The following is a 10,475-nucleotide window of genomic DNA, read 5'->3' on the forward strand; positions in this document are numbered from 1 at the left end:
CATCAGAGTGCAAACGCTTTCAAGTTCCATGTGTTAATTCAATGGTCACTTGTTTCTATAATTGGCTGATACCACTAGTGAAAGAGATTTGACCGGGCTTTTATAATCGTTTCAAAAAGTAGGCACTTGTAGTTGGCACAGGTATAGTCTGATTTTAACAAAGTTATATTATAAAGATTAAATGTGTCCAGATGATGATATTAGTAGTATCTGTTCAGAACTAGGTCTGATTCAAAATTTAAAAAGGATACCACATCTAATATTTATATGTGTGTGTGTGTGTGTGTGTGTGTGTGTGTGTGTGTGTGTGTGTGTGTGTGTGTGTGTGTGTGTGTGTGTGTGTGTGCATGGGCACACATGTGCCAGCATGCCTGTATTTGGTTTATTTGTGTGTCTATGTTTTGTGAGTGCATTTTTGTCTATGAGAGGACAGCAATTAGTTAAGTGCTATCAAGTGGATGAAAAGCTGCAACAAATCCCCTTTTATAATTTCATGGAAAAGAAAGCTGATAAAATAGAATGGGTTGGAGGGGAACTAGTTTCCAATGCTTGCCTTTTCATTTGTGACTCTAAGGCTGTGCTAAGCTGTGTTAAGACACTTTTTTTTGTCAAATGTAGTTGTTTCTATAAACCTTTTTTCTGTAGATGCTGTCTATTCTATCACTAATGATAAGTGAGGAGATCAAATTCAGCATGATGCTGCACTTGTTGGTTATTTGAATAAACATCAGGGCAGTCTCGAGTGCTGTCTGAGAGCACAATGCTTCAGTGTCGTTTTGAACAAAGACTCCCAGGTCTAACGACAGTGGCTTGTTGTTAGTCCACGCTAGCCTTGTGATGTCGTAGTTTGCAGAGTGAATTCATTCTCTATTTATTTTTTTATTCTTTCGTTTGAACATCTGCTGCTTTTCCAATCATTTTTACATGCTCGCGGTCCACGGGCAGATCCTGTCAGTAGGTGAGAGAGACAGGAAGGAGAGGATCATCTCTCAGTTTGACAAGAGTCTGTGAGCCTGGAGTTTGACCGACAGCTGATAGCAGGGGCGGTGTGGCTTTGTGACACAGCAGCGATTAAGGGCAGCGTGTGTGGTTTTCAGATGATGAGGTTCATGTGGGCTGGGCTGTTTGGGTCAGGCCTCCCACAGCCAGGACGTAATGTTTGCTCCTATAGTGGACCTGGTTGGTTACCCTGATCCCTGGCCTTGTTAGGACTGTGCCCTTCCACCTTCATGTTTACCAGTTGAGGCTCGGGGGTGACGGCTGTCACTCTAAAGTGAACCTATTACTGATGCTGAACAAGAGGTTAGCTTGTGTTGTTCTTGTCTCACTGTGCATTAGTATTCTGTGTGTTCAACTGAATGTATTGCCTGTATTTATATAGTGTATTCTAGTCTTAACGACTACTCAAAGCGCTTTTACATAGTACAGGAACCATTCACCATTCACACACATTCATACACTGTGGCCGAGGCACCCATACAAGGTGCCACCTGCTCAACGGATAACCATTCACTCTCATTTACAATTTGGGGTTCAGTGTCTTACCCAAGGCCACTTTGACATGGGACCAACCTTCCGATTGGTAGTTGACCGCTCTACACCTGAGCCACAGCCGCCACCTATGTAATGTAGTTGTAGACTGTTATTTGCAGTACAATTGCAAAAAAAAATGCATATACAGTAAAACTGCAATAATGGTAGATGTCATCAGCAATTTTGATACAGCATCCTACATACAGTACCAAGATCTGTAACCTGTCTGAACACCAGAATAGACAAGCAGCCAGGAATAGACAGTTCATTATATGAGCACCTCTTCCTACACCCAAAGAGCCAATCCAGTCCTGGATGGCCCATTTGACCCCCTTCTACAGGAGAGGCCCACAGGGCATATGTCACATCCACATTAAGGTATTAGGGAATGCTTTATTTGTTTGTGTGAGGGGCATCCTCTCCTGTCTCCTCCATGGGTCACACTCGTTTGACACTGTTACTAGATTGTGCTTATGTGGGTTTAGTCTTGCAGGTGAAATTATCCTTAGATTTGAACTGAAATTGGGAACGGCAGAGGCAAGGATCAGCTCGGGCCAGGTCCTTACCTCTGTATTAAGCCATCGCAGTGTTGTAAGGCGAGCCCATATAATGAACCCTGTCACCGCTAACACTGCACCAATATCCCCACAACACAGCATGCATATTGATTGCATATTGTGAGTGCGAGAACATGTTTGCATGTGTGTGTGTGTATGCATGTAATGTATGTGTGCATGCTCGTGCAAGCTCACCTTTTTTCGAGCAAGGGGCAAGGGAATCGTGTTACTCTCTGACTGATTAGAAAGCTCATGCATAGGAAATCACGACAGAGACACTGCTCCCCATCTGCCCGCAGTGCAGGTGAAAACAATTTACACATCGGCAGGCTAATGGATACATTCATAGGGAGCACAGACAGAGGGAAAGAGGGATCAAGGGGGAGAGGGAGAGAAAAACGGAGAGAGAAAAGAGAGGGCTTGTAATGGGCCCAGGCCGATGCAGGCCAGTGGCCCTGCTCACGCGGCCAAGCCAGATAGCAGCATATCAGATAACACATAATCACCGGGGTCAGGGACTAATGAATGCGGTCGTGGCCCACCAGAGCAGGCTTTTGCCCGCACTAAAGACACTTGTAAACAATTCGGCTGGGTGAAACATGGCAATAATATGTTGATTCAGCAGGTAATGAGGTTCTCCCTGAATCAATACCCCCGGCTAACCCCTCTCCCAGGTGGGCCAGTGAAGAGCAGAGAGCCAGGTTGGTGAGCGCACACCTCTGCCGATGACCTTTCCATGGCAGTAAGGACACAAGGCAGTCTGAAGAGGACTATTCTCATATTGCACAAGGCGCTGAGTGTCAGAACTTTCATTCGCAGCAAGCAAATGAACAGGCAGGCGCTGCATGCTAATGAGTGGCAGGCTATTTTCCACCTTTTTTATCTGCACATTATGCTCTTGACTTTGGAGAAGGTGGGAATTAGGTTGGACCTCAGTGTCAGGCTGCCTGATGGCTCCGCTCAGGAAAAACTGGTAATTGAAGCCGATGGCTGCCGCGGAGGAGGTCTGAATTTGGAAATAAACAGTTTCAAGCACTGCACGTCATTTCTAGAGAGATGACAGGGGGAATGGAAATGAGCTGTCTGGATCTAATGTGCTTTCACAGCAGGGAAAAAAGGGGGCCGTCTTTCAGACAACAATTCCACTCATTAGGACTCCAGTGCCACCGTAATGACAAGAGACCAAGTTGCTAAATTCAGAGAGGACAATTAGGAAATGTTGGCACCCAGACAAACCAAGTAAACAAGGACAGCGTCCTATTGCTGTCTCTCTATTCATTCACAGTTTACATTTTTGGTTCTGCAGTTTTATGAGCTGAGCATTTTCTATAGTATGTATTAATATAATAGCAGATGCTAAAATGTGGAGAAGTTGTTATAGGTATACCAGTGACAGTAAACAGTGTATAGTGTAACAGTAAACTCAATGCAGGAGATGTTGGAAACTTTCTCTAGTACACTCCTCTGCAATTTTGGCAGATGTGGCCTCTTCACCTTCCTCTCATTTGGCCCCAATCCACTGTACCCCCTGTGGCTACCACCAACTTCTCAGGCTCTGCAATGCTCTAGTGTAGCGCGACATGTGTGTGTCCACTGCATCGCTCCCCCTTAGGAGCCACTGCCTCTCCCTATTTCAATTTCCAAAGGATTACCAACAACAATGCATTTCCTCAACAGTTGTGCACAGTTTCTCCACTCCCCACTCTTACACCAACTCGTCCCCTGGTTGGCTTAACAAAGCCCTGAACCCCAAAATGTAACTTGTGGACTTTTCAAGCCAGATTCCATTAGTTGAATGACGGTTTGCTCATTAAAATCTTTCAACATGGCTGCTGGGTTGATCTCTCTCTCACTGCATTAGGATTAATCATTTGTTTATATACTCTCAAATGACAGCAACAGTTAATCTTTGATGTTTTTTATTGCGGCATGTAAAAAAATGCAACCTTCCATGGATGCGGCATGCAACCTTGATGTAGCAGGCGAGACCACAGGGGTTTCTTAGAATCCGATAGCCTTCATGCTCATGAATAAAACAGGGGGTTTAGGGGGCTTCCTGTGCAGCTAATTCACTGTGCCGAGCTTCCAATCTGTTTTTATGGTACTTGGGCGGAACAATTTCTCTTCCCCTGCTTCAGGGCTGCATACAGCACAGAGAGCGGATTCTCGGCAGCTCGTACAGGGATAGTAATTTGCCATAATCAGTCATTGTGCACTGGTGAGTTCAGCAAAAGCTGAGACACATGATACTTTGTGGTGTTTCTTCAATTTTATGCAAATAAACAAAGCAGCACAGCTTCTAAAATTGCCCTTCATTTCTTACATGAAAATGTCTGTTGGCATGTAACTGCCAATGCAACTTTCATGTAGCTGTTAGGTATGAGTGATTTATGTATTAGCTAGGCTCTACTGTTCTTTTATACGAGTTGTGTGTTTAGTTCTTGTCAGGAAGTACAGTGATCTTTTATGACAAATGACTGATTATAATTAACACCGTATCCTTTTAACAGAACCTCTTGCTAAAATACCAAGCAACACATCACTCACTGCAATTAGTAATGAGGAACACTGTTCTCTTCCTCGTGAGTCCTGTTTGCAGACTCATTACCAGGCCCTGCTGGTTTCTCCAGTACTGAGAGGAAGTTAAACAAAGCGCCACTCACAAGCAGCCCCTCCGCGGCGACAACAGGCTCCAGACCCATCGCCAAATGCTGAGAAGTGAAGGGCCTGCGAAAACAAACCACTACGACACCCTTCACTCTTTCTTCTACTCAATCGCACCTTGTCACCGCCCAAGCCAATCACTAGTACCTTGAGCTACATTAAGAACTGAGAAAACAAACCACCGGGCAACAAAGCCCCAAACCTCTCCATCTTAATTCTACCGTGTACCTCGTCATGTCACAGATAACCACCCCACCTTCCTTTCTTGATGTGAAATCAGCTCATCTCTAATTATACTATAATACTTCAATACAACAAACAATAAATTGTAATTTTTAATACCGAACGTGTACAGACAAATGCACATAGATACACAGAAGTGGTTGCAAACATAGAAGCAGATGTACATAATAATGATATACTGTGTGTATGCACACACACCCAAAGAAGCAGAGGGGCAATTAAATGCGCACAGTGACTGTGTGGACTGGCGTACAGTGGAGCTGGGCCCCAAGCTGCCACAGTAACAGTTCATCTCGGCCAATTAGATGTTGCATCAAAGCCTGTGCAGGCATAAAGCGGTGGGTTCACAGGCGACATTGTTGTGTGCGTGGTCAGCAATCAGCAACGTCCCCTGCTGGGATTTGCCGCCGTTGAAGCCGTAGAGAGAGTCACCTCACAACAGCCAGTACAGCACCGGCCTGCCTGCCTGCTGTGTGATCTTCTCCTGATGTGTGTATGTGACTGAATCACAGGCCTCTGGGTTGGAACTAATGCAATATATATATATATATATATATATATATATATATATATATATCTGAACCCCCAGCAAGTTTCCTCTTCATTGGTCCTCTTTCAATCAGAATATGTGTGTTTGATCCCCATAGTACCTGAGTGTGATGCAACCAAACTAATGATAAAAAGTAACTTATTTTGCACAAGTAATTAATAATACAAAACTGTTGAACCCCAGCCAGTTTGCTAATTGCTTTATCCTCTGTTTGTACATAGGTCACGAGGAAGACATCCAATGATTACCTTCCTGTCATGAAGCTTCACATTCATGTTTTTCTGATTCAGCAGTCCTAATTAGCATAGCTAATTTTCCCATTGACTTCAGTGAGAAAATTAGCTCAGGAAATTAGAAAAAGGTTTTGTATTTTTTCCACTGTTGCATTTTTGTGCAGATGTATATTCTGGGCTCCTATAAATGAAGACGAACATTTCATAGTAAATAATGACACGAACATGCCTGGTATCATTTTTGCCATCAAATTTAAATGCATTAGCAAAGATCTCACTCATTCTCTGGTACTTATATCTCAGTAGTCGGCCCTACCGAATGTAGGTACAGGTTATCCTGTAAGAGCCACACGAGCCAAGAGAATGAATGCAGAAGGAGTGTAGTTAAGAGTAAGTCCAATGTTTAATCTGGGCACAGGTACATTGAGTCTCCTGGTCCTCTCTGAGACTGAACAGCAGTCCGTTTCTCTCCTCAACCCTAAAGCTGTGAGTGAGGCGGGAGTCAGTCCAGGATGGGTTTCCCCGGATTAGGAGGGGGTCAGGGCTGGAGTGCTGCCACTCTCCCTCTCAGCAGCCAAGCCACAGCTCCCTCATTATACCCGAGGAGTCAAAACATTACCCATGGTGCACTGGGACAGGCCCACCCATTGCACCATACGGTGGACTCATTTCCATAATAGTGATGGGGAATAAGCAGATATTTCTTATTATTTAGTACATATTGAGATAGAAATTAGCCTGTTTGAGCAATAATTCCAAACAGCAGGAAACATTACATTTGATATTGGTGGAACTTATTATGAGCACTTGCGAGCACACTCTGTCCTTTGACTCTCCCTCTCTAACATTATTGTGAATGTGTCTATTGTAAGTCACAAAGTGTGTTTCAGTGTATACATGGCAAATAGACCTTGCTTTCACAACACGTAAAGGCATCCATTAACCAATCACATCAATAAGCTTTTGTTAATTTATGTATATTTATTTATATATATTTTTTTCCTTTCTTTCAGTGAAACCTAATTACAGATTATGGAATGTTTAGGCCTGACATGTTGATTACTGTCCAGTGTTTGAAAGGCTGCAGTTCTCAGTGAATTAGAGAATGATTAGTACATGGCAAATCTACTTCATTCTAAATATGTTAATTAACAGTTTATGCAGTGGGTGCAGTAGTTAAAAGCACTAGTAACCTCACACAAGCTTAAAATGTAACCACACTCTAAATTGCTTGCCGTGGGTTTCTTTGAAACGCTATATTTAATTAAATGCCATACAGTAGCCATTTCGGGGCTAATGGAACTTATATTATATGTAAGAGATCTGGTGAGGAGTCACTTAACTGTCCATTACGACTGCGGGTTTCAGTTCTGCAACACCGTTTTCTAGCCAACATGTAAATGATGGGGATTAAATCAGCATTCTAATACAATTTAGGGGAGATATGTGAATTGAGAGGAGATTTGCAAACCAGTGAGGTAGATTTCATTGATTGATACCATTGTTTTTCTTCACTGCATCGCATTGTAACATTCTGTACTTTCTAAAATACACTATTGGCATTGATCTATAATAGCTATCTACCGTGGACCTTTTTATTTTCAGAATATGATTTTTTTTTTTTTTTTCATTTCAGCTTTAATGTAAGATTTTGTAAATTCTATGTAAACACAAGACCAATCCAGTAAGACTGAGTGGCTCCCCCAGGACCACTAACAGGGCACAGAGCCACCTAGTGTTAGCACTCAGCACACAATAGACTCCTCTAGCAGCCTTGGGTCACTACACTACTACACTGTTGTCACTGAATGGCCTGAAAACACAAACGTGTTAGAGTACATGTGGGCTTACTTGTATGATCATTGTCAAGAAAATCCATTCTAGGTTGATCTCACAGCATACATTGAACCACATGCAGGAAAGTATGCTGTTAATTTAAATGTGTATTTGGGTGCAGTGTTGTTGCTTTGTACCGCTAAGTATAGTATTTCAACTTTTGAATAGTTTTGAGCATAACAACAAACATTCCCAGTCCTATACACACCTCCATGTTTCATTGTAGCAGGCTACTCCACTAATGTTCCATGGTTTCTCATATCTTGGTTAAGGGTGCCCCCATCTGGCCAACAGCTCACTAATGTGTGCACAGATTTTATGAGGCAGGTTTGGTTGCTCCTTTGGTTCCTCCTACCCCACGGCTCAGTCTTTGCACTGATTCCTATTATGGAGGCTAATTGTTAGATGATATGGACAGTGTATGTAAACTACCTATGCTAATATGTGATCATTAGTGTTTATACTGTGGAATTTAAGAGAACAGAAAACACCCAGGAGTTGTGGAAGATTGTTTTTGTGCTCCAGAATTTTAAGGATTTATTACTATCCCTCTCTATTTCTCTCTCACACACATACATCCAAAGGGTCCACGCAGCAACACTTGTTTGGGGGGAGTCTTACTATATTGGGTGAAATAAGGATGGCGGTGCAGCCTTGCCATTGGAGCCCATTTTCGTGTGCATGGTCACTGGGCGCTGGCTGCTGTTCATCAGTAAGGAAGTCTATGAGGTTGAGGAAAAATTGTAATGATGGACACTGAGCAGCAGGAATCAGCTGCTCAATAAGCCCCCCTAATTGCTTAGCAACAGTGTTCCAGGGTCTCTCATTTGAGATCAAGAGTTTAGTGGACTGAAGACTCCGCTTTGGAGAAATGGAGCTTGTGCCATTCGATAAGACGGCGGAGAAATGGGCTCTATCTTCTACTCCCTTTGTGCCCTCCCTCCCATTCCTCCACCCCCTTCTTCTCTCTCTCCTTCTCTTTCTCTCTCTGTCTCTCTCCCACTGACCCCCCCCCCAACCCTTTCCTACCAGGATGATTATGTTACTTTCAACTGCATGATGTATTCAGTTCACTAGATTATTTTCTGTCATCTCAGTTAATTGAATTCTGTCCATCACATATAGATGTTTTCACATTTGCATAAAGGTTAGAGTGGTGAAGAGTGTCAAACTTCAATTTAGACAATGTCACTCAAATAAATATACTGGCCTCTTTCTCTGTCTCTCCCCCTCTCCTTGCTCTCCGGAGGTGGGTATTTACGGATTCTGTCTGAATTTTAATAGATCTGTATTCCTGGGATGCGCTGGCTCTCATATACATGTAAATATGAATATGAAAATTACCGGATGGCTCTCTGATATGGGGTGCGTGACTATGCGTGGTTGGGTGTGTGTGAATCTTTTCAATAATCTATGCATTCGCACGTTTGATTATATGTGTGTGTGTGTATCTGTCCACATGGTCACCTTCATGGCAGGTCTGTGACACAGACAGTATGTGGGCATCACTATCCTATGCAGTGGATCTCAGTAAGCACTTCCTCCTACTCCTCTACTCATTGTCAAGTGCCTCTAACATCCAGCCTACAACTATCATGTGAAAATGCAGGACCACGATGGGAGGAGTAAGAAAAGGATGTATAATGTTTGAATGTATCTATACACGTGCACATAAAAGCATGTGGTAACATATATACACATTCTTTTTACACAAACACCCCTCCATTGAGATTTTACAGCAGTTTCTCCATGGCAGGCAATCTGTTAAATGGCTATGACTGACGGAGGGAAACGGCACATAATAACATGTCACACAAGGAAGCATAGCAATGGGGGGGGGTGGATAGACTTTTCTGACAGACAAGAAGACCCGGGCCAATTCACATTTAATAAGTGTCCCGGAATATCCAATTATGTTTGCTTTTGAAAATTGATTCATGTGTCTTTAGCAGCAATTTTCATATTAGCCTCTTTCAAATAAACATCTATTAGGTTTATGTATCACATTGGTGTGTGGCGACAGCATGCAGCCAGAGCTAAAATAAGTCTGTGTCAGTTAGTCAATAAATGGAAGCGCAAAGACACGGACAGATTAGAGTGCTTATCTCTTTTCATCAATTCTGAATGCCGGCTGAATTGAAGGTCAATATCTGAGGATTCTCCAAGCCAAGCAGGTGTCTGGAGAGTATGGATTGGCTAGTGCTTGCAGCGCCTCTGTCAGTCTTTGTAGGCAGGCTAGGACCAATTTCAAATGTGTCACAGCCGTATTTGAGTCAACAGTTACCTGGACAAAACCATTATATGTTATACTACATTCCTCCTATACACTCCTTCCCCCACCACTCTCGTCTTTATTCTTTTTTTCTTCCCTCATCTTCTCCGAGTCCTCTACATTGGTCTAGATATGTCACAATGTGGGCTTTGTCACATCTAGTGACGCATGGTGTGAGTTATCTGTGGAGACTGAGGAAATGTCTCCTGAGAGTCAAGCAAAGGTGGGTTGTTATTTATGATAACACGAAAGACAATTGTGTGCTGGTATTGACTGGGAGATTTGCAATCTTTTTCAGGAACAGATGCAGTCAGGAGCTCAGCAATGGAGAAAACTTCTTTTTTGATTGTAAATTAGAAAACACAAATATAGGAGGAAAGTACGGAAGGTGAAAGCCTGCATCCTTTCAATAGGCCATCTGTTTACAGCCATTTTTAAGGTTGTTCATTATTGATTACATCTCTATTTCTCCTCCCAGAGAAACAGTCCAAAAACACTATAGATAAAGAACTATTTAAAACTTACTCAGGCAATGTACAACTCTATCATGCTTCTTTTCTCTCCCCTGGTTTGCAATGAATGCAGAG

Source organism: Sander lucioperca, chromosome 18, assembly GCF_008315115.2.
Source record: "Sander lucioperca isolate FBNREF2018 chromosome 18, SLUC_FBN_1.2, whole genome shotgun sequence".
Classification (NCBI taxonomy): domain Eukaryota; kingdom Metazoa; phylum Chordata; class Actinopteri; order Perciformes; family Percidae; genus Sander; species Sander lucioperca.